Source organism: Alligator mississippiensis, chromosome 5 (assembly GCF_030867095.1).
Source record: "Alligator mississippiensis isolate rAllMis1 chromosome 5, rAllMis1, whole genome shotgun sequence".
Lineage (NCBI taxonomy): Eukaryota > Metazoa > Chordata > Crocodylia > Alligatoridae > Alligator > Alligator mississippiensis.
The window spans coordinates 108,073,031-108,098,492 of record NC_081828.1 but is presented as its reverse complement, the minus strand read 5'-3'; positions in this window follow the sequence as shown (position 1 = coordinate 108,098,492).

Here is a 25,462-nt window from a genome sequence, read left to right as displayed (position 1 = left end):
TGTGTCCCCCTGCCCCAGCAGCAGGGAGCTCCAAGTCCTCTACTCCAAGATCACAATGGGGAGCTGGGGCTAAGAGATTCTTATCTTTTGGTGCCAGCTTCGTGGTCACAAGGCCAGGGCTGGGAAATCCTTAGGATAAGGATCTCCTAGTGCCAGTGCCACAACCATGGAGCTGGTGCTGAGAACTCCCTGCTGGCAGGGGCTGGGGAGCTTATTTCCCAACCATCTCCATGGTCATGGAACTGAGCAGGAAACAAACTCTCCAGCCTGTTTCCCATCTAGCTCTGCAATCACAGAGCAAGTAGGGAGCAGGATCTCCAGCCCCCACCCCATGAACATGGAGTGGGGGCTAGGAACTGTCCCAGTCAGGGGCAGGTCCCAGCTCTGTGCCCCACCCACTGGTGGGGCAGCTAGTAATGAGCCCCCAGCTGGATGGAGAATCCCTGCCCAGCCAGGGGTTGCTGCTAGCTGCCCCACCAGTGGATCAGGGCAGAGGGCTTGAACCTGCCCCACCCCTGAAGCTCTTTTCAAGTCCCTTGCCCCACTCAGGGAGCTGGGACCAGGAGCTCTCTGCTGCTGAGGCATGGGGACATTGCTTCTTTCCCCTGGGGGGGGGGGGGGCTGCCTATTGCTGGGGTGGGGGCAACTCAACTTTCTCCTGGCCCAATCCTCCCTGCTAGCACCCAGGGGGAATCCTAGAGCTCCTCCTGGTGGCATCAGGAGCCCATTGCAGTGACCCAGGAAGTGAGAGCAGTTTGCTTCCATTTAGCAGCAAATTTGTTCCCACTTCCTTGCCTGTGTAGATGCCTGACCAGGATCTTTTACTCATGAGTAAACTGCTCCTAGATCTAATGCATGTGTAGACACATCCAGAGATTCCCAAGCTAGTTTTATATAAGGTGACACAAGTACTCAGGAAAACTATTCCCAGCTGCAGGGCTCATTTATCCTGGCTAGAAGCACTTAAAATACATGAAATATCAATGTTAATATTGATTCATCTTCTTGAGAATTATGAAAGTATTTTATGGAATGACCTTTTTTTATTTCTTTCCCCTAGGAATCCCTGTTTCATTTGATGCAGTTTGGATGGTGCTCACTGAAAGAGGTAATTATTTAATGCCTTCATACTTATTGATCAATATGCTACCTCAGGTGTTTCACAGTATAATCCATCCAACTGTACATTATATTTGTATATTTATATATTAAATTGTATTTACCAAATAGAATTTTTGAACAGCTTCTCATCTAAGTAGCAGAGTAAAGTTGCTGAATTTCATGCTGTGGTTACTGCTTGCAGAACCCCAGCTAGATTGGTCAAGGTTAGCTCAATTATCTGGAGATAATTGCTGCTCTACACTGCTGGCACCAATCCACAGATGCAAGTCTGTTTATTCAATGAATTATACATTATTTTTAAAATATTTTGAGAAAAGCAAAGTTAACCTTTTTTCAGGCAAGTTAAAATCTGTCTGCAACTAGTATTTTAATACAGAGTTGATAATTTAGAAAAATCAATGGCTGTGTGTAGACGAAACGAGAGGCGAAAGTGCACAACGCTTTAAGGAGGGCTAAATGGTTCTGTGCCACTTTAATGGTGTTGGTGTTTGCATGCCTCGGCGGTGTATTGCACATTAATTCCAACCACTGTAGGAAATTCAGCAGTGTAATGCACCTTAAATGACTTGTGGCACAGCTAACTAAATGTCCTTTTGAGAGGTCTTAATTTGCTGCCCCTACAGCTGTGAAGTGAAGCACTAGCTCTGTGCAGCTCAGGAGCCCTGCAGGAAGCTTTGCAAGCAGCCTGGCAGCAGCCTAGAAAAGCAGGCTTTGCCCAAGAAAAGTGGTGAGTCTGATCTTTTTATCTCTCCCTCTCCCCAGAGCCTGCCTACCTGCCTGAGCTGCACGGGGGGGGGGGACCCAGTACTTTCCTCTGCAGCTGTGGTGCCCTCCGGCACCACCCGAGCTGGGTGCCTGGGGGCAGGTACTGCCTGGGGTGGGACTGCCACTGCCGCAGAGGAAGACACCAGCCCCACCCCCAGAGCCCAGGGACGCTTCTGCCCGCTAAACCTTGCCCTCCCCTCCATACTGGACAGGTAGGTAAATCAGTGAGGTGTGTGCACGACATGGGGGTTTAATCAGCCTTAGATTGAAGCTGTTTGTTTGTTTGTTTGTTTGTTTAACTCACAACTTCAGCTTGGGGCCCCCGTTTCATCTAGACACACCCAAAAGCTTCAAGTTCATACATCTTTGTGAAGATTTGGGGTCTCAAAATCTATTGCTACTGAATTCTCATCTGCAATCAGAAATGGGTATTATTGGCAGAGAACATACCCATCTTACAATAAAAGTAATAATATAATGTTTTCTTCTGGAAGTATTTCTGCATTAGATGGAGCTTTTTGCTAAGTTCTAATTCTAAGATGGCTTAGTAAAAAGTAAAATCTACAAGTTAATCACAGGAAAGAATTCCTGAAGCAGTGCTTCCTTTCCATATACACAATACTATGTTTTCATGACATTTTATTGTTGTGTGTGTTTTTCAATTCTATTAACCACTTTGCCCCTATATTCCTGAGTACACAGGGATGTGTCTACTTAGTATTGTATTGTATCTGCTTAATATTTCAATGAATGATTCACATCTTTAGATCTAAAGAGTAAAACCAGTTTTAGTTCAGTATGGTGCCTCTGTGATACAATGACATTAGAAAGGGTAGAGGGAAAAGACAAAATATGCTGGGGAAGTAGGGAGAGAGAAGTATGAAAGAAAAGAAAGATGGGAGATAAACTAAAGAGAACAGAAAGGTAGAAATGGGGGTGGGGACATGAGAGAAGGGGGGAGGAAAAGCAAAAGGAAATGACAAGGAACAAAGGGATGGATAAAGATGGATCAAAAAAGAGGAGGAATAAATAGGAGGGTAGTAGTGAAGAAAGAAGGAGTAAGACAATAGCAATGGAAGACAAGTTCAAAGTTCACTGGGGTGATAGAACCACTTTGCGATGTCCCCTATTCCTATATCCTGTTTCAGGATTTTTATGCTGCTCTGCTGAAGCAGCATGGAACAAGCTGCATAGGACTGAGGAGCTAGCAGGAATCCTGTTTTGAAAATATGACTGCTTCTACCTAGAGTTAGACTCCTGAGATCACATAATGGTTGACAAGGATAAACATTTTAAATCGCTACATGAAAAAAAAATAGAGAACAAGAAAACAGACTGACATTCATTGATGCTGTGTGAGTTTTGTGTGCACAATATTCCAAATTTCGCAGTTCTTCTTGTGACATCGTCATCTCCATGTATATCTATGGTATTGCATGCATTTGGTATCATTTAATACATCTGCACAACAAGTATTAAATGCTAGCCATGCTGACAATTGGCAAAACACCCTTTTAACTTCATAAACTCCTGGATTTTATCCTTTATGCCTGTAGTAATTGGTCCACATTGTCACATGTTCAGAACCCCTGGCCAAATTAATCCCTGATGCAATACAATTAAAGTAAATGGAGCTATACCAAGGGTGAATATTGTCCCATTGTTTGACAGCAATTCCTAACCAGATGAGCATATAGTCCACTGAGGTAAAATAAGAACATAATGGGACATCATAGCCATAAAATAACTTTAATATTTGAAGCTATAAATTACTTGACCTCATGTTTTAAAGCAAAATGATAATGAGACAAGCCTGAATAAGAAATTCTAATGGATTATTCCTGCTTGAATTGGTTACTTGTCTATAATGCTTTACCCCATATTTTGTAGAGGCAAGAGGTAAGATTAATGAACCAAGAAAACACTTATATTCAAAACATCTTGACCTCCAAGTCAGAAATTTCTAACCTAATAATTAGGTTACAGGTAGAGTATCCTTTGAGGATAATTCTTAGGTGAAACTGAGCATGTTTTTGAAATTAATGATCAGAAATTTTTCTAAGTAGGGTCTAGTGCGTGACATATATGAGATTGGACTAAAACTGACTTTTCTAATGAGTGCAAAGTTAATAACTCATTATGGAAACAATGCAGGAGGGACTTTGTTACTATATTACCATTGTACATGGCACTGAGTTGAATAAATTGGAGCTGTCAGAAGACGACTGTAACAGAGAATAGCAATTATGTTATGGAGGAAAATGTAGCCATGAATCTGTTTAGTAAGAAATAACAACAGAACCCTGCTTACTTGGAAGGTTCATCTCTTTATGATTATAGCAATTTCTGGGTAGGTATCTAAGCATCACATGCATGTTTCTATTTAGATCCTATTAAGGTGTGCTTGTTAACATTCTGCATGTATGTGAACTTGCAGATAAAAACATCTGAGCAAAAAAAAAAAAATGCCTCTCTGTTACTCTTATTTTTTCCCAGAACTATATATAAAACAATTTTCTGGAAGACATCGGTTTTGATGATATGTGGTTGAGTAGTGCCTCTACCTGGTAGTTACTAAACATCAATGCACCCTTCTTGTTTTATTCATAAGTAGTTATTGCAATATCTCTGCCAAAGAAATTTGGGAATTGGGCAGAACAGCCATGTTAAGTAACTATTCGAAGAAGTAGTTGCTGCAGTGGACACCTTCAGCCTTCTTCCCCACACTTACTGCCTGCCCTATTTATTGGGACGTTTGCTGTGAGACGTGTGGGCTCTAGACCTTTCTAAGAGGGTTTAATCCAATATTTCCCACTTCCTAGGAGTGTGTCTTAATGAGTTAGGGCCTGCCAGACAGGGTTAAGGACATCCTCTAAATCTTATAATGAAGTGGAAAGAAAGGCACGGTGCCAGCAGCCCCTTGAGGCTGGGAGGCAGGGAATCTTAATCCCATATTGCTTGAAATAGTCATTAAATAAAGTGTGTAACAGCTCCCAAATATTTCCTATTGGCCATCTGTAACTAACTTCCCACTCAGCACTTCTGTTCTGGAGGCCCACTGGAAATGTAAGCATGATTTTTCTTTTTGTGCAGAATAGGATTGCTCTTCTGAGGCAAGATGTGTATTTTTGGGTGAAGGGATCGGCATGCTTAGGTGTCATTTAGTGAGTTGTATCTAATTTTATACATATAAAATATCATGAAATTTCCATTAAAAGCCTAGTATTAGTCAATTTACCACACAACAGGATCAGAGAGAGCATTAGAACTAGAATTCACTTTTCCATCTTTTTTTTCCTGTGGGAATTTGTTGCTGAAAAGTTAAAATGGTAGAATTCTGAAGTTATATTATGAAATATTTTTGGTTGGGTCAGTCTGACTTGAAACATTTGGTTTATCAAACCAGTAAGACAGGATTTGTGAGTTTGTTACACTTCTGAAAATTGGCCCAGTTTTATTTATATTTCTAAATAAGGATTTTAAAACCTAACATTATGCACCCTAAGGCCATTATGCTGGCCTGCTTAATTTTAAATTAGTTTTATCCAGCCAGTTATGCTAGCTATCTTCAGTCTTCCTTATTTCTTATTAATACAAATACAACAATTACTCTAAAACACACAGGTTAAAAGAGAGAAACCTAATTGACAAAGCAAAAGTCCTGTCCTCTGATGTTATGGTACATTAACTTTATAGCTTGAAATGACTTAAATTTATCAACTCTTTTTTTTTTCTTTTTCTAAATAGTTGCAATGCAATACAATTCTACAAAGATTACCAAAACAAACTTAATTTGTATGTTGATGCTTAATGTATGGTTCCAAAACAGTTTGCTCTGATTTACCTGTGCTCCCAAGCTTTTATCATATCATACTAGTTCATACATATTGTTTTCACATATTGCTTTTTATAATTGATTCAATAATAGTGGATTATCTGAACAAAAGAGTTTTCCACCTTTAAATTCTATCACCTCATCCATGTGCTAGAATCTATTACATACTAGTCGGTTCTTTTTCGAAATAGTACTGCTTTAAAGAATCACGCATAGTAGCCAGCCTGTAAAATACTAAAAATTCTAGAAAAAGATGAGCATGAGAACTAGTAACAAGGTACGAGCCTTCTTTAATATCTCAAAAATGGGAGATACCTTTCAAAAATAGGTCATTGAGGAGTTTTTAATTAAGTTCAGTGAATTTACTACTGCTAGTTCTGTCAAAGAATTCCTATTTTAGTATCAATTTATTCTGAGAAAAATGATTTCTCTGAATATTTTACTGCATACAAATTCAACCTGACACAGGTAAAGCAAGATGTCTTGCTGCTATGTAGCTATTTTATTACCCACCATGATTGTCTAGGGTTCCAGCATGTGATGTTCTCTGTAATAAGAAACCTGCCTATAAACAGACCATCTTTTATTATTCTCATACTTTATAGGCTCATTTTTTTTTAGTTTCCAAGAAAGTCAGCATCTTTTGAACATTTTTTGGAACCAAATTCCATAACTGATGGAGTTATAAATATGCCTAACTCGACTATATAATGCCACCAAATAAATACTGACTTTTATTTGATTTTTAAAACGGAACTACACGAGAAACTAATGTTCTTAAGAGTGTTGCAGATAATTTTTCTACAGCAAGGTCACATACAGGATACTAAGCAAAAGAACCCTTAGAAACATTGAGTCTTTTTTTTAAATAAGAAAATACAGTATAAATTATCATGGATTTCATTGATGCAAAAGACTGATTTACCTTTGTCATTGCAGTTTCATGCCAGTACAACTTGTATTATAAATATAGACCTAATTAAAAAAGAAGTGTCTCATTAAACAGATGTAAGTTGTAGCCATCTTTTTCTAAGGACACAGGCAGACATGGTTCTTTGGTTGAATCTGATATCTTTTATTAGACCAACTTAAATAGTTGGAAAACAATTTTTAAAACAAGCTTTCGGGTTCAAAAGCCCTTCATCAGGCTAAGGAAGTTTCAGCAGTTGGTGTGTGCTCTTCCTGGATGGAAAATATGTAGGAGAGATCAAACAACAACTGCGCACCAGAATGAACGCACACTGGAAATCTATCGAAGACAGGAATACCCAGTTACCGGTGGGGGTATATTTCTCACAAGAAAACCACTCTCTCTCCAATCTCTCAGTCCTGATCCTCAAAGGAAGCTTACAAAACACTTCCCAGAGATTCCTGGATACTAAAAATCATGGACTAAATATAGACATTGGATTTATGACACATTATAACCTGCCTGACATCTGATTCCCCAAGTACTTCTCCACTATTCACCCCCCTTCTCTCTCCACCCAACCCAGCCTGTCTCTCACCCATTGACTCCTCAATCTACATCTTCACTGGCTGCCTATCTTGTATGCATACCAGCCCAGCCTCTGGCTTCTTCACTTTTCATTCCATCCAGGAAGAGCTCACATCAACTGCTGAAACTTCCTTAGCTGAAAAAGGGTTTTTTAACCCGAAAGCTTGCTTAAAAATGTCTGAAATAGACTCCCCACAGAAGTGGTGCAAGCACCTACTCTGGACACTTTCAAGAAATACTTGGATGCTTAACTTGCTGGGATCATTTGGCTCTACCTGACTTCCTGCCTCTTGGGCAGGGGGCTGGACTCGACTACCTTGCAAGGTCCCTTCCAGCTCTGATGTCTATGAAATCTATGAAAGTGTTTAAATCAAACACACACAACATAGAAATGCCAACAGAAAAGTGATCTGTGAAGCATAGTTTGGTTCCATTATACATAAGCATTATGACAGAGTATTTAATTATTTGAAATATTAATATTTTACATATGGTTTATCCACAGGACCTCTACTTCATTCACTTTAAAATGTGGTTTTGTACTGAGGTTGAATCTACACTAAGTAAATAATAATAATAATAATAATAATAATAATAAATAACCTTTTACTAAAGTTTCTCTGCATCATTTATTGAAGAAGTTGGAAATGTATAGTGCATGAGGAAAGGAATTGCAAGCAGAAAAAGGATACTTTTATAGTAAAGGCACTTGAATTCTGCCTTGGAGAACTGAATTCTCTGCCAGAAGGTTTTTTTATTATTATATGGTGTTTAGCAAAGCATAGAAGCCAGACTTTTCAGAGATGGTAATTGCTTGGGTTCTTAATTTTCTAGGTGCCTGAGTTAAGGTTGATTTGCAGAAGTTATGAAAAGCAAATTAAGTCAAAGGGAGTGGTGTGTTTCAAATAATAATATTATTGCAGAGTACTCTGGAAATTTTAGTTTTTTTGAATCTCAGATTGGGCAGCCAAAATTGTGGATGATTTTGACCTTAATACATATACCTCTTTGCATTTCACAGAGGGGATATGGACAGTAAAGGAGTTGCATTTCACTAAAGATAAATGTAATTGATATTTATAAAGCACACGGATACTTTAATGATCTGTGCCCTTCAAAAGCTCATGAGGAAATGAATAATTATATCTTCAGAGATGGGTATAAATAATGATCAATAAATATGAAAATTGAGGATAAGACAAAATATCAGAAAGTCTCAATTAATCAGCAGTTATCTCTCCCATTCACTGATTAAAGCAGGGGCACTATGGAAAGTACTATATGTGATTGTGCAGTTAAAGACTATGGCCACTGCACGGGTACTAAGGAACTAAATCAAGTTATGCACAGACCAGCTTAATTGTGCTGTTTCTGAACTTTTGAGTAGGTGGTTTTGTAACCTTAATATTGGTCCTTTAACATTTGATTTTTTTTGTTTTGTTTTTAATACAACTTCCCATTAGAAAAATAAAACAAAAGAAAGCAGGAAAAACAAGTTGTATCACACAGAATCATGCTGACACCATTTTGGCATCAAAGCAGTATGGGAATCATTCTGAAAACCGTAACTTGTTCAAAGAGTATTATCTGAAAACATTACACTAGATACTTGATATTCACATATTGAAATTTGAGCTGTTTTGATTGGACACACAATCATGATATACCATGACTTCAGCAGTTTTTAACACCATCTCCCACAATATAAATCCATGGGTCCTACACATGCCATTCACCAAATGTGATATATCTAATCCAATCTACCAAATGCTCTCATGGTAACTGTGTGGATGAAACAAAATAGCAAGTATACACCAGAATGGACTTTTGCAGAAAAAAAAAAAAATAGAGGACAGAGATACCTCAGAGCACACTTTTCACAGAACAGCTACTTCCTTTTTTACTTCACTGTGTTCATGCTCAAGGGAAATCTGCCAGCCACTTTTTAATAGGTGAACTTGGGAACAAAAATTCATAAGCTGGCTGAACACTAGGAACCACACAGATATTGATTTTATGGCACACTATAATATACCCGATTCCTGAATTTCTCCATACATGCTACAGGTGATAAAAACTTTTCTTCCTTTCAATAGGTGTTCATCTCCCAGGATAAGTCACCCTGTCCTGTTTTCTATTTACCATTCTTGCAAAAAGTAAACCTTACTGAGGTCTGGGGCAGACACTACATTTATGAAACAAATAACATATTAATTGTGTGATTAAATTCTAACATGTCATATATTCAATCAATTTAGTCTGTAATAAAAATGATGAACCAGTCTCAAAGATGTTACTTATTAAGTGTGGAATGTCTTTGGCTGGTTTGTATTGCAGTTTAATTTGAATGTGTGGCATGATGTGCGTCAAGAGACTATTTCACTGGGTCATCCTGCGTGCCAGGTTGCCCTGGTCCCTGCCTCTGGCCCCTGTAACTCTACCCTCCATGGGTGAAGGGTCAGTCTTCACAGTCCCAACTACTCTGGTATCCTGACCAGTTTCAGAGCAGCAACTGGGTTGTCAAACATAGCATTCAGCTATGCACTAGGCATGCTTTCTTGCTCCTTACTCCTTCAGGCAAACTGAAGTTGTGCTCAAAACCCTGGTTGCTGTACTGGGTCCATGACTAGTATTTCACCTCAGTTTTCTGCAAGGAATACCCTTCCATCCCTTGCACAGTCTTGGCATGGCAGATACATAATGGGTGAATTTCAAAAGCTCATGTGGCTTGAGCTGTCCAAGGGATTTCTGCAAATAGAAGAGGTTTCCTTATAACCACATTACCCTGTTTAGTGGATCATGCCTTCTTCTTTGATAAAGTCATATAGGTTCTCTGCAGTTCAATTTGCCTAAATTACAATCAGATTCTCTAATTAAAATACATATTATTATTATTATTATTATTATTCTGACTTATGGTTGTAATTCTTTGTAAAGCTCTTTAGTAAGCTAGCAAAGGTGATGGGTGGGTATGTATGTGAGTGCACATGTGCATCTTTATTAAATAAGAAATTAAATACAGAGCCATTTTTTCTCATTTCATCGAATGAGGATTTGAATACACAGGTAGTAAGAGTCACAGTCCTAACAACTCCCGACCTAATATTTGTGTCTCTAAGATTCTCAACTTAGGTTGATAATCATATCTATTCTCTCTGAAGTTTATTTTTATACAAAGTTCTTTATCCTTCTTATATAAGTTTTCATGTTTTAGGGAATACTGTTGTTTAGGTTCTCTCCATCTTAAGGGATTTCTTTACACATGCTCCAGGGTTGGGAGTGAGGGTGCTTTAATTAGAGTGGCTCCAAGAGCTGCTCTAACTACAGCGCCTACAGTGTCTTGTGTATTCGCCATCCCACGCTTCAAAATGGCAGCAGGATCACTAGTTAAAGCTTGTTCGATGAGCTTGAATTAAATCACCCTCACCACCAATTTGAAATGTGGGGACACTGCATACATGAGACATGGAGGGTGCTGGAGTGCTCTAATTAGCATGGTCCAGCAGGCTCGATTATTCAAGTCTGCTCCAATGTGCTGTAAGTATGTGTCATGGCGCACCTCGCTGCCCCGCTCCTAGAGAGGGGAAAACTGGCAGGGGAGAAGTTCTGGCAGTACCTAAGGAGCCCTAGCGGTGAGTAGGGAGCACAGCTGTGGGTTGCCGGGGCAACTAATGTGAATCAGCTGCCTGTAGGAGGCAGGGCCTGGCCCTTATAAAACCCAGGGCGGAAGCCAGGTTGGTGGTTCCCTGCTAACAGCCAGAGGGGCAGGAGCTCGTGGAGCTAGGATGCGAGCACTGCAGGAACCGCTCAAGCAGTGTAAGGGAAGCGGCTCTGGAGGTTACAATTATGTTGAGTCGTAGCCAGGCGGTTTATGTTAGGTTATAGCCAAGAGGCTTGTGTTTGTTTTGTGGTTGTTATTACACCGGGGGTTTGGGTGAGGGTATAGGGGTTGGAGGAGGCCTCATTGGGGACTCACAACAGAGGGTGAGGACCCCAGTGCCAGTGAGGGCGCAGCTTACAGGGTGCTTGGACCCCAGCCCCAGAGAAGGGGCGTTTGAGAAGCCCCAGTGCGGGCGTAGTGAGCCCTGGAGAGGGGCACTTTGGAGAAGCCCCAGTGCGGGCGTAGCAAGCCCCAGAGCGGGGCAACTATTGAGAAGCCCCAGTGCGGGCGTAGCAAGCCCTAGAGAGGGGTAACTTTGAGAAGCCCAAGTTGGGCACAATGAGCCCCAGGAAGGGGCAGCCTTTTTAAGAAGCCCAGTACGGGCGTAGCAAGCCCCAGAACGGGGCAACTATTGAGAAGCCCCAGTGCGGGCGTGATGGCCCCAGGAAGGGGGCAATATTTTAGAAGTCCAAGTCTGGGTATGACGAGCCCCAGGGAGGGGGCACTATTGAGAAGACCCCAAGAGAGGGCGAAACGATTGAGAAGTCTAGTGCGGGCGTGACGAGCCCCAGGAAGGGGGCAATACTTCAGAAGCCCAGGTGTGGGCGCAGAAAAGCCCCAAGGAAGGGGGCGGCATTTTAGAAGCCCGAGTGTGGGCGCAGAGAGAGCCCCAGAACAGGCATAGCAGGCCCCAGGAGGGGGCACTATTGAAAAGGCCCAGACAAGGGGCAACAGCGCAGAGAAGGCCCCGAGAGAGGGCGATGGCACAGCGAAGGCCCAGAGTGGGCAGGGAGAGCCCCAGGAGGGGGCGTCAGTGTACAGAGAGAGACAAACCAACGTCTATCCCATCTGCGAGGCTTGGGGCGTGGGATCAGGGGAGGTTGGAGCCACACGTAGCCCATAAGGCTAGGGTGCCCCGAAGCACCCATTTGAGATGGACAAGATCCACGAGGGTTCCAGGAGTCTACGTGTCCAAGAGGGTATAAGACAGCCTCCCAACTTAACTTAAGAGCAAAGATGAGGCGGGCAAGATTAGAGGTTGCCCTTGGGCCGACTTGACACGGAGAGGGGGCCTCAAGGAGATCACGGCCCTCCTGCAGGACCCCGCCGTGACAGTACAGCACACTGAAGCAGCATCCCAGCATGTCTGTAGGTACCCAAGGTGTCTATACATGCTCTGTGCTGGGGATGGAAGGGTCATTTTAATTAGAGAAGCTCCTGCCTGGGCAGTCCCTTTAATTAAAACACCCCAGCATCATGCATATTTTGTATCCCACATTTCAAAGTGGCCATGGGAGCGCTTTAACTAAAGCTCATTTGACAAGTTTTAGTTAAAGTGCCTCTGCCACCATTTTGAAATACAGGAACTAGTGAAACAGAAGGTAAAAGCAAAATGATCCTTTAGTGAGAGAGGAGGATAATAGTTTAGTCTTCAGGATTAACAATAAAAGACAAAAGAGGACCAGGTTAGAGTGCTTCTGGAGGGGCTGGACGTGTTCAAGTCAGCAGGTCCAGATGCTCTCCACCCCAGGGTGTTGAGGGAGCTAGCAGGGGTTATTGCTGGGCCCTTGGCATGGCTTTACGAGCACTTGTGGTGCTCGGGCTAGGTGCCAGATGACTGGAAGATAGCCAGTGTGGTCCCCATCTTTAAGAAAGGGAGGACCTGGGCAACTATAGGCCCATCAGTCTTACTTCAATCCTGGGGAAACACTTTGAGAAGATCATCAAGGGGCACATCTGTGATGGGCTGGCATCAGGGATGATGCTCAGGGGCAACCAACATGGTTTCATTAGGGGCAGGTCATGTCAGACCAACCTGATTGCCTTTTACGATCAGGTCACAAAAGCATTGGATGCAGGTGTCGCCGTGGATGTAGTCTTTCTGGACTTCAGCAAGGCGTTTGACACTGTCACCCACCCCATCCTCATTTAAAAAACTAGGTGACTGTGGCATCGATGCCTACACGGTCAGATGGATTGCTAATTGGCTGAAGGGTCATACTCAGAGGGCGGTGGTGGACAGGTCATATTCGACCTGGGGGGAAGTGGGCAGCGGAGTCCCCCAGGGCTCGGTCCTTGGACCCGCATTGTTCAATTTCTTTATCAGCGATTTGGACGATGGGGTGAAAAGCAACCTGTTCAAATTTGTTGTTGATAACAAAATTTGGGGTGAGGTGGGCACGCTATTAGGGAGGGAAAGACTGCAGAAAGACCTGGATAGGTTACAAGGGTGGGCTAACAAAAACAGGATGCGTTTCAATACGGAGAAGTGCAGGGTGCTGCACTTGGGCAGTAGTAACCAGCAGCACACTTATAAGATGGGGAAACTCTCTTCTTGAGAGCACAGAGGCAGAAAGGGATCTTGGAGCCATCATTGACTCCAAGATGAACATGGGCTGACAATGCGAGGTCACGGTCGGCAGGGCTAACCAGACCCTATCGTGCATCCACAGGTGCACCTCAAGTAGGGCCAAGGAGGTGATCCTCCCTCTCTTTGCGACACTGGTCAGGCCACAGCTGGAGTACTGTGTCCAGTTCTGAGCACCCCACTTCAAAAGGGATGTGGACAACATTGAGAGGGTCCAGAGGAGGGCCACCCACATGATCCGGGGACAGCAGGGCAGACCATACAATGAGAGGCTACGGGACCTGAACCTGCTCAGCCTTCACAAGAGAAGGCTGAGGGGGGACTTTGACCATCTATAAACTCACTAGGGGGGACCAGAAGGGTTTGGGGGAGACCTTGTTTCCCCTAGCACCCCCCGGGATAACAAGGAATAACGGCCATAAGTTGTTGGAGAGTAGGTTTAGATTAGACATCCTTAAGAACTACTTCACAATTAGGGTGGCTAGGATCTGGAACCAACTTCCAAGGGAAGTGGTGCTGGCTCCTACCCTGGGGGTCTTTAAGAAGAGGCTCGATGCCTACCTGGCTGGGGTCACTTGTGCCCAGTTTCCCTCCTGCCCAGGCAGGGGGTCAGACTTGAAGATCTACAAGGTCCTTTCCGACCCTACTTCTATGATATGATTCTATGACAAAACTTTCAAACAGGAAATGTTTAAAATTACAAAGACCTTACAGGAATCAAAACTGAAAACAAATATACACTATATGGCTATATTGGTACTAACTTGAGGCTATGATACTAGGTAAAGTTGCTTCCATACAATTCTATGCTCAGTTGAGCTCTGTGGTGGGTAATATATAAAAAAAATGGAAAGACAACTACTTATGCATTTTCTCAAGAGATAAAACCCTATACATTTATAATAAACAAGAGTCTACCACCAAAAGATACCATTTGAAAATATATTTAAAAAAATATAATAATTCAGCATTCCAGAGTGTTTGAGGCATTTTCAAGGTTTTCATTTAGATTTACCACAGAGCATTTATAAAGAAACAGGTTTTAGTAGGATTAAGTCTAACAGAGTCTGATCCTATTTACCTAACTCCAGCAAAGTGCCTTCTGACTTCAGTAGGTGTTTGTATATTTAAGAACTGCAGGATATGCCCACAGTTTCAGGAGGAGGAGAAGAGAGGAAAGCCTGTTATATTCAGATAAGCTTTTTGCACAGAAGTGTATACACAGATGCTCTGTAGGGCACATCTACAACATGCCCCCAGCTGTGCAGTTGTTACTGTGCAGCCATTTAGTACTTGCTTTAGCTAAAACAAGTACTAAAGACTGATCAGTAACCACCACTACTGCACAGTCCTGGTGGTGCTTAGGTTTGTTCCTGACCCTACTGTGCAGTAGCAACAAGCGCAAGGGTTAGATCTTACCCATGAAAAAAATCAAAATAAAATATCCATAAAAAATAATAGCATTGGCTCTATGGAATAGAATAAAATAGAATAGAATAACCAACTAATTGCAAACTGATGGAGGTAAGGAGGAGGAACAAGCAGCATTGCTTCTTTGATGGAATAAGTTAAGGGATTCTGGGGGCATCTATATGAGACACTTACTGAGTTGCCTAATTATCTCCACAGTTAAGTGTCTCCAGCTATACATGCAGAGCTATTAGGCTGGAGTAAATTAATTCGTTCTGCCATAGGTTAGTATTGCCCAATACAAGTGCTATCCTACTGTGAAGTTATTTACTGTGCCACAACACATGTCTAAACTGACCAGGACTGGCTGGGGCACAAGTGTGCTACAGTGCAAGCCTGTCTGTTGGCTAGCCCCAAAATATACCACCCTTGTACTCCAGTCAATCCCTCTGCAGCATCTGGAGCTAGGCAGAGCAGAACTAGGCTGACCCTCTGGGCCCTATGCTAGCCAGAGTTGCAGTGCCTTGGCTCAACATGTTGCAGTCCCAGGTGCATGTGTAAATGCTGGGCCCAGGAGCAGTAAACTCCAGTGCAAATTGCACTAAAGTTTATTGTGCTGTGCTAATATCACAGCTGGATGTACTCCCTGGGTGTGTCTACACAAGACGCTTACTGTGCATTAGCCTAATAACACTGAACAGTAGCATAGCAGTTAAAAAACATGCTAATAGCTTCCTGTGCAGTGTTATCAGGCTAATACACAGTAATCATCACAAAATAACTGTGCCAGCACTACTGTGCAGTAACTCTAGTTACTGCACATACAGTTAGTTTAGTATTTCCTTAATGAAGTATTAAATGTGCAGTAGCTAGAGCACATTAATGAATGTTTAGATGTGCCTTCTGATGTTTAAATCATAACATGGAGTAGTTCATTATATTCCAGGATTCTCTAACATTGTTATGGGGATCTGCTAGCATTTCTCTACAGGCATCCAAAGGATGGGAAGATGAAGTCTTCAGCTTATTGCACCAGGAAATGATTCCTGTTCTTATGACAACATTGTACTTCAGAAATTCCACAAATTTTTGAGATTCCCAAGAAGCTTTAACCCTTCCATGTTTTTGTTTTGTTTTGTTTTGGTTTGTTTGTTTGTTTGGGGTTTTTTTTGGGGGGGGGGGGGGCTCTGTACAGTTCAGTATTTTTACCCACATGCTTATAGTTCTGCAAGTAACTACGGTTTCCTGACTCTCAGCCTCAGAACTGATCCAGGAAACTGCACATATTATAAAACCTTCTCGTGTTTAGGTTTGGCCAGATACGGTGCTTATCTTTAAACTAATAGCAAATACCTTGGTGAATACAGTGGGAGAGGGAGTAAGGCCTGTAGAACTTCTAATGCTTGTTTTTAGTAAATCTCTTTAAATAGTATTTAATTCATGACACAACTTTACCTGTCACTCAGCTGCTCTCTCAAGGGTATATATTCTTCTCCTAATGTGCACACATACTGCTTTCTAACAATACTATATCCCAGAGTAATTGAACTGAAATAGAAATTAGAGAATTGCCACTGAGATGGTGATCATAATCCTGCCTATGATGATATTTTTCCAAGTCATAAGTTATCAAAGGCAATTCAAACTGTGTTCACTGAATTCACAGCAGAATTAGTTGTTTACAAATGCAAAAGAAGAATGAAATATTGATCAAAACAACTTCAAAGATTACTCAATGTAACTTTTTTTCTTTGAAAAAAAATCTCTAAAATGTTGATCACAGCTGGAACAAGACTATGATATATTTTTCTTAAATCCTTCATTATAATTCAGTGAAATATTAGAAACAGCTTGCTAAGAAGAAAGCGCTCAATAGTAGGGGTTTTTTGTAGGGGGAAGGAGGGAAGTGGTCTGTTTTGACAGAAGGCTAATTTGTGGCCTACATATCAGGACAATTAATAATTCATTATAAAATGACCATTAAAACTGGAAACATTTTTCAGAAGCCAATGACTAAATGAATATGAAAAGTACAACCCTATTAAAATTAACAGGAGCTTTGCATTCAACTTAAATAGGAACAGAACTGGGGTAAAAAGCTAAAATATACTTTCCTTTTACCCTTACTTCAGGGTTGGCATATTCTTGAAGCTTGCATACTTCTTGAAGGTTGTTCTGTACTAGCAGTTGAGGCACTCAAGGAGATCTCTTGGAAATATATATTGTCCTTGTCCACACTGAATCTATTCTGGTGGCAAACAGAATATGTAAATTTACTACTCTGAATCACTTCATACATGTACATAAATTGCTTTAATATATATTTTTTAAAAATAAGTTGGTGGTATTCTTTGAAAAAATATTATAAACCTGAAAAGGATTTAATTGTATTATAGAAAATGTTCAGAGCAGTTAGGAAGGATTCCTAAAACACTGTTATTTAATTTTTAAAGAAAGAAAAGAAAGTTCAACTAGACTACTAGCTGGGCTCAGTGGCTGTGCTTGACTACATAGAGCATTCAAATATTATAAGTAGGAGTATATGAATGTTATTATTATATGTAGTGTTGTTCATTTTATAACATTGTTTTAGCAAAAGCTGTAAATAAACTACTAATACTACCACTACTACAAATTATAGGACAGGTGCATATCATTAATTTCTTGGATATAGTTCTTCATCTGGAATATTGCTATTCTCTTTCATGTGTTCAAGTGGGTTTTTCTTTGATTTGACCTCTGTCACCACAGTTTTCCTGGGCCTTTTTGGCTCTGTCACTTCCAACCACTAAATTTAAAAACAAAAAAGTGTAAATGCCCTCAGTTAAATGCTTTTGCTAGCTTTCATACTTAGATTTAGGAAACTGTTACCTGAGAGATACTCAAACAACACAAAGGTAATGTATTATTAATATATGGTTAATTATATTTTAATGGTAATTTAAAGTGATGCCTCTGGAAAATATTTTTTATTTCACATAGTGCTCATGTCATAAAGCAATATTTCTAATCATTACATCAAGTCAAGAGCATTTTTGAGGGGAAAAAAAGAAAAGAAATACTATTTTAATAACACCATGACAGCTTTTCAGGGTCCATCAACAACATCTATCCCATATCAAGCAAGTTACCATAAAATCTTTGTTATCCAGCATTTAAGTACTGGGAAATTCTATTAACTGGAATTCCCAGCCAGCCTTGGTAGGGGGTGGGAGAGAGCTCGCACACAGCAGCTGCCACCAACTACCCTGTGCTGCCGCTGCTCCATGTGCAGCCATTGCCAGCACCCCTCCTTCCTGCTCCTCGTACAGCTACCACCCTCTTTTCTTCCCCTGCACCACATAATCTGAAAGCCCCTGCTGGGTTATTTCAGATACCTGGAATTTTTACATAACCGGCAATCCCCTTACCCCAGGAATCCTGGATAACAAAGATTTTACAGTATATATTTAGCACTGCCATGCTATTTTTTCAGTGTCTGATTTGACTATGTCAAATTACTCATACTTGACAAAAAAATCTTGCAACAAGTCCACATAGGCAAGTATTTTCTCTAAATCTGAAGAAAATCTTGGAAATACTATACAACAGGCATGATGCAAAATGCACTTAGGCCTTCTCCTTTTTGAAAGATGATCCAGAGACTAGAGAATTTTAAGGTTCTGTGGACCTGGGTCTAGTTTCCTGCTGTACCTCTGTGATGCTGGAGCAGTCTGTTTATCTGTGCCTCCCCAATCTATAGACAGGCATAATATAATCTTATCTTAAATGTATGATGCCAGAATGAGAACATTTATGAACGTGTGGTGCTCAGATTATGGGGCCACGGGAGGACTAGATTTACTAGAGCACCATTTGGTCCGTAAATAGAGTTTGTTGCTTGGATCCTTATTAAGGGTGTATTGAATTAAATATAAATTATATATAAATTTGTGGGTTTCCTGGCATCAAAGATCAAATTATTTTGTTTTAAATTTCCAAAAAAGTATTTTGCCAAACTCCTCTTATATAACACTAACATTTGTTTCAAACTTTGGAGATTTCTTTCTGGACATTTTGAAATATAGTGCCATAAGAGCCTTATATATGCATAATCCTGTAGTAAGTATGCTAACTGTGATTAAACTAGTGGCTCTGGAAACTTTGATGGCAATCAGGTGAGTTGTCTTAATTATAAGTAATGAAAAACAAGATGTTTTTTCTTGCTTTAATGGCTTGTTGGACATCTGTAGGACATAATTATCCAGATGAAGCAGATTTTATGTTAATGTAATTATTCCTTTAGATACAGCTTTAATTCCGGATAATCTTACATGGCCTGAACTTTGTAGCTCATAGTAATTCAAGGGGGTATGTGGTGAAAGACAAAGCAGATGTCATTGAATATTGGATCCTTGAAAAGTTACAGCATCATTAGCAGCATTTTCTTCATTGGTGGCCTTTAAGGGTTACTGAAAAGCCTACCTGTTGTTCGTCTCTACATTTCAGAACAGTAATAAAGTCAGAAGTTGGACAACTTCAAGTCTTTGCTTTATTTTAAGGAACATAGATTCCACTACAATTCCAGGCTTTTTTTCAATTGTTTTTGTTAAAAAATATTATGAAATAACCTTTCATAAAATCATTATGGCTATATAGTCAGCAACACCAATTTTTCCTCCAAAGTAAAATCCCAATAGCCGTCTAATCTAGTAGTCCATGTGAAGTTTTCTTAAGAGAATCTCTCTTGTTTGCATCAAGATATTTGCAAAAAAATATCAAATTCAGATGAGCCCTTTTTAAGACTACAGGGTGACAGGTAAGTATGGCCAATTTTCTTGCTGTGTGTTCTATTGTTACCTTGTAACCATTACTTCAGTACTTCAAGGGAGCAAACCAAAACTGGGAATTTCCTATTTTAGTTGAATTAGCTGGCTTCTCACTGAGACACAGAAAGATGATAAAGTGGCAATAAATGTAACCCTGAATCACCTTTGCAGAGAGTCATAATGAAACCTTTCATGCTTTCTGTCATCCTCTTTTGCCTTGGTTATGTGTTTTGAGAATGGTTTTTCATCTTAGAGGAATTATGTGTTCATCTCATCCTTTTCTCTTTGATCGAGATCAGTAATCCTTACTTCTGCTTTTAATCTGTAATTTGTTCAGGTTCTCATAGGATGTAACCACTGGGCATATACAGACATTCAGGTTCTACTGGCATAATCACCATTCTCCTGGTAGAAACCAAAAGTGTACAGGCATTCAAGGTTTTTCTTCTAGGACAATAATGGCCACTTCAAGAGAGAAAAATAACCTGACAACAACCAAATAGAAATTGAACACTTTTGTCCAGTTTAACTCTTCCTGGAAATCAGGAAGAATGGATCCTGGAGAAGGGCTCCCATGCCCTCCCAAGACTGAGATCACTCTGATGTGGAGACAATGTGGAGGGTAACTGCTCCTGCCTGTCCCATAGACTGAGAGGGGAGGAGAGAAACAGATGCCAGGTGCTCCCTGCCTGCTTCTTACACCATAGTTTGAGAAGCATGCAAAAGGGCTTTGCTCCACTCTTCCCTCTGCCTATCTCTTAGGCCCCACAGCATGTTCTGCTCTGTGTTTGCTTCCCCTTTTCCCTCCCCATGCCTTTCCACTCAGCTGAGTGACTGGGAGGGGTGGAGATGCAATTAAAAATATGACAGGGCTGGGAGCTGGGTTTGGGATGGTTTCCTTGAGCACAGTTCCTAGTCTGGCCAGCTCTCACCCCCCTGTGAGCCAGCTTCTCCCCCCTGCTTTTGCTTATTTAGCGGGCTTTAAATGCCACTAGCTTTTATATTGCTTTGCTGAATTCAATGGGTGGGGAGCACGTGGAAGGAGGTAGAAGATAGGGCTTCTCCCTGTGTTTGGCTCCCAGTGCCCAGGAACTGAGAAAAGGAAGCAGCAGGGAATCTCTGTGTACATTTTATGCCAGAGTCACGTTGTATGGAGCAGGTGAGGACTATGCTGTGGGGCTCAGTATGTTATGCTCCAGGGACCATGAGCCAAGCGGAGGGAGCAGCACTGTGAGCTCCCTGCCTGCTTCTCACAGTAGAGTCCCTGCTGCTCCAGTTCCTCTGGGAATGGAAAGACTGGAGCAGCCCATACTTTCTTCAGACCCTGGTCTGGGAAAGGCTCAGGAACAGGGGAGAGAGGGTGGTTGCAAGTGGAACATCTATACTGCTCCCTTTTCTGGAATCGTTTCTAGTGGGGGAATTTTTCACCACTAGAAATGAGCATTTGTACATGGCCACTGAAGCTTTTAAACAGTGTAACTTCCATGAATAGTCCATGAACCATCTTAATGATGTCTGCAAAGTCTGGAGCTGTTATTTTCATGTATGACTTGCCTGCTGTTTATTTATTCATAGATTGCTAGGGGCTGGAAGGGACCTTGTAAATCATCGGGTCCAGTCCCCCTGCACTAGGCAGGAAAAGACAACTGGGGTCAGATGACTCCAGCAAGGTAACTATCCAGTCTCCTTCTGAAGATGTCCAGGGTAGGTGACTGCACCAGCACTGGAGGGAGTTTATTCCACAGTCTGGATACCCTGACTGTGAAGGAGTTTTTCCTGGAATTGAGCCTGAAATGGCTTTCATTGCTCCTGGTCTTTCCCAGGAGTGACCTGGGAACAGCTGGGTAAAAAGCTGTTCACCAAGTTCTTGATGTACTCCCTGATGTAGCGGTAAGCCCCTACCAAGTCCCCTCTCAACCTTCTCTTCTGTAGGCTGAAGAGGCCCAAGTCCTTTAGCCTCTCCTTGTATGGCTTGTCTTGCAAATCCCTGATCATACAGGTAGCTCTTCTATGGACCCTGTCATGTTTTTTCACATTCTCTTTAAAGTGCAGTGACCAGAACTGGATTCAGTACTGCAGCTATGGTCTCACCAGTGTAGAGTGCAGTGGGAGTATCACTTCCTTAGTTTTGTATGAGATGCATTGGTTAATGCATGCCAGTGTCTTGTTTGCCCTGCTGGCCACAGAATCACACTGCCAGCTCATGTTCATTCAATGGTCAATTGCTACCCCTAGGTCCCTTTCAGCTGTGGTGCAAGTCAAATTGTCGCCACTGTAGGTATGTTGGGTAACTTATTTATTGATGGGAATGAGTGCTTTACCTAGTTTCCATTTAAGTCTTTGAGAAAATCCCTTTGTTTACAGCCAGTTACTTTCTAAAAAAATTAGCTAGGATTATTTATTTTTATCAGTTTACTTTTATATTTTGTGGTCCTAATGTCTTGAACATGAGCTGTTCTGTTGCATGTCACTGATATGATCAGGTATAGTAGCGCAGTAAATACAGTGAACTTTATAAACTTTTACTTTAAAAACTTGTTTTATAGCAGTATGCAGTGAAAGGGTATCATTCCCAGAATAAAATTGTCTGACTAGGAGACATCTCTGAGGGCAGGGTATGCTGAATTTTTTTATAGAAGCCTTACCTCCAAGCCTCCATGAAGGGAATGTGTTGGGTTGGGGCACACCTAGAATTTGGGTTGGGAGGGAGTGGCTAGATTGCAATGTGCAGTAGCAGTATCCTGCTTCTTAGTTCCATTGGGAGCTATGGGAATTGGGACATAAACTCTGTGTTGACATAAAACATGTATCTGCTTTATTTATTGTAATTGGCAATCCCTTGATATGAGGATGACAATTTTCGAGTGAGTCCAGCAATAACTGAGGAGACTGATCTGAGATCCTCATGTTCAACTGCAGATGTGATAAATAGTTTCCGGAGGAAGAAGCAGATTTTGGTGATGTCAGGTTACAGCTCTTTCCCTTTGTCTTTCTCATCTATCCACTAGGACTGTGCGAAGCTTTGGGTGCTGATTCAATTTGGAGAAGATTCAGCACAACTTTGGTGGCCAAATCTCTGAATCCGAATCAAATGAGGAGACCAATAAGGGGTCCAAATTGATTCAAAGCTCTCGAAATCGATTCAGAGATGCCCAGCCCTTGCCTGCTGCCCCACCTGGCCCCGGCTCCCGGCTCTTTAAAAGAAAAAAAAGAAAAAGCCCCCATTCACCAGCTGCTGCATCAGCCTCAGGGCTTCTGGGGGCTTGTGGTAGATCACCCCCATGGATCACGGGGCAGTCGGAGACAGGAGCCAGTGAGTCCAGGGCTGTTGTTGTTGTTTTTTGGTTTTTGCTTTTTGGGGTTTTTTTTATTATTTAAAAGCTGGAGCTAGGCAGGGCAGCCATGGGGGGGGGGGAAGGGGGACGGGTTGGGAGAGTGGGCGAGAGACGGGGCCTGTCCGATTCAGAGGTTCAGCCAATTTGGCAGTGGCGGAATCTCCAAATCAGATTTGTCTGGATCAATTTGGGACAGTGATTTGAATCACTGAATCAAATCACTGTTCCCTGAATCGGCCAAATCTGAATCAGAAGTGAATACTAGCTGCTTCACACAGTCCTACTAACCACCTCCACAGTGAGGTGAGTTTGCTCAAAATGATCTGTGCCTTGTTGTATATCGCTGTGCCACTGAGAAAGATTCAAACTTGAGTCTCCCAGGTATTGATGTTAATATTGCATTTCTTCAGATTGGCCTTTGAGGTGTCCTTGAATCTCTGCTTTTGCTTGTCTCTGAAGAAGTGACCACTGGTGAGCTGGGAGTATAGGAACCATTTCAGGTGCTCGTTGTTGGTCATCCTTATGATATGACCTGTCCAAAACAGCTGGTGTCATATAAATGTGACTTCAATGATAGTAGTGAGGTTTGAGCCAGAACGCTGCTATTCATTCTTCTGTCTATCCAACTGATGATATGGAGGATTTCCTGAACCCATCACTGATGGTACTGTTCCAAACTATTCAGGTGTTTCCAATATGTTGCTCAAATTTCACACCTATACAGCAGGGAGAGGATGATGAGACCTTGGTAGATGGGAAGTTTGGTTTGGGTCTTGATGTCATGATCACTGAATACATGATTTTGGAGATGTTCAAAAGCAACATTAGCAGATCTTATCATGTGTTGAATATCATTGTCTGTGCTTACATTTTGGGGAATGGGACTACCCAGGTAGGAAAAATGTTCAAAATTTTCAAAGCATTGCCCTCTAATTGTAATATGTTGGGGAGCAGCTGGTTGGTTTGGGATAGGTTGTGAAGTTTTTTGGGCTTGCTTTTTTTTCTCGAGCTGATAGTGAGTCCAAGCATTTCAGACAATGCACAGAAGCATGTAAGAGTAACATGAAGCAGTTCAGTTTTGAAAATCAGTTATCTTGGTATTTTAGACTTGGAATGTAAATGTTGATGTTAAAGAGACGTCCATCCATGTGATCCTGGATATAGTGTCCAGATGGTAGTCCTCCAGCCATGTGATATAGAATAACTGTGATAAAGATAGAAAGTGGTTGGTGCAATCCTACATCTTTGCTTGACTCCAGTTCTAAGAGTGAAGGTGTACATTTCTGAGCTATTGCTCAGGAGGGTTGCTGTCACCGTGTCATCAAAAGGTCTGATAATGTTAAAAAAAAAAAAAAAATGTCAGGCATCCAAATATTTCATAGACATTAGGGACTGGAAGGGACCTCATGAAATCATTGGGTCCAGTGCCCCCACCATAGGCAGGAAGTCAGCTGGGATAAAGTGACCCCAGCAAGAAATAAATCCAGCACTTTTTTGAAGGAGTCCAGATTAGGTGCTTGTGTAGCAGAAGTCCCAGTCTTTTTTCTTTTTTGTTTTTAAATTTAAAAATATATTCCCTCTCCTTCCCTTAACCATTTCTGACTTTCTCTCTGCCCTCTCTATCCCTTATAAGTGATTACAAGTAGTACTAGGTAAGCTAAGCTAAGTTCTTGTATGCTATTATTGTAATAATCCCCTTTTTTATATTGTAAATAGTGTTCTGTTATGTTTGTAATGCTTTTTACTATTTTATATTGTATTCCTATAATTTGTGCGTTGATTTTTATTGTTTCAAATTAACATTGTATGATTTAGGCCTGCAACATAGGTTGGTATGAGTGTCAAGTATCTAATTTTGTGTGTCAGATTCCCATATTGTTCCCATCTTGTCCCCATGCCCTGTTGTGTAAGTATGTTGCAATTATGACTCATGTTTAAGTCTATACCCTCTCCCATGTAAATTATTTTTCCATGAATGCCTGAAGCAAAAGAGTGAACGGATGAGTGAAACAGTGATAGCAGGACCCCCTACTAAATCACCCCACCATCAAAACCAATACCTGAACCAATGACCCAGTCATTGGAACCACCCTCAGCATTCAAGAAACAAAAGATGAGGCAACCCATCACCACATCGATTTTTGGGCCTGTCACCCACTCCCAAAGTGGTTTGTGCTGTTCCGGGCACTGTGATCCTTGTGGGAGGGTGAAAAACTGATGAAAAAAAGTCATTTAGGAGATTTGCCTTTTCTTGGGCATCTGATGTCATTTGCCCCATTGGATCTCTCAGGGCGCCAATACTACCTTTGGTCTTTTTTCTACTTTCCACATATCTGAAGAAGGACTTTTTGTTGTCCTTGATCCCTGTAGCTAGCCTAAGTTCGATTTGTGCCTTGACTTTTCTCGACTGCTCTCTGCAGGAACGGGTGAGTGCAGAATAA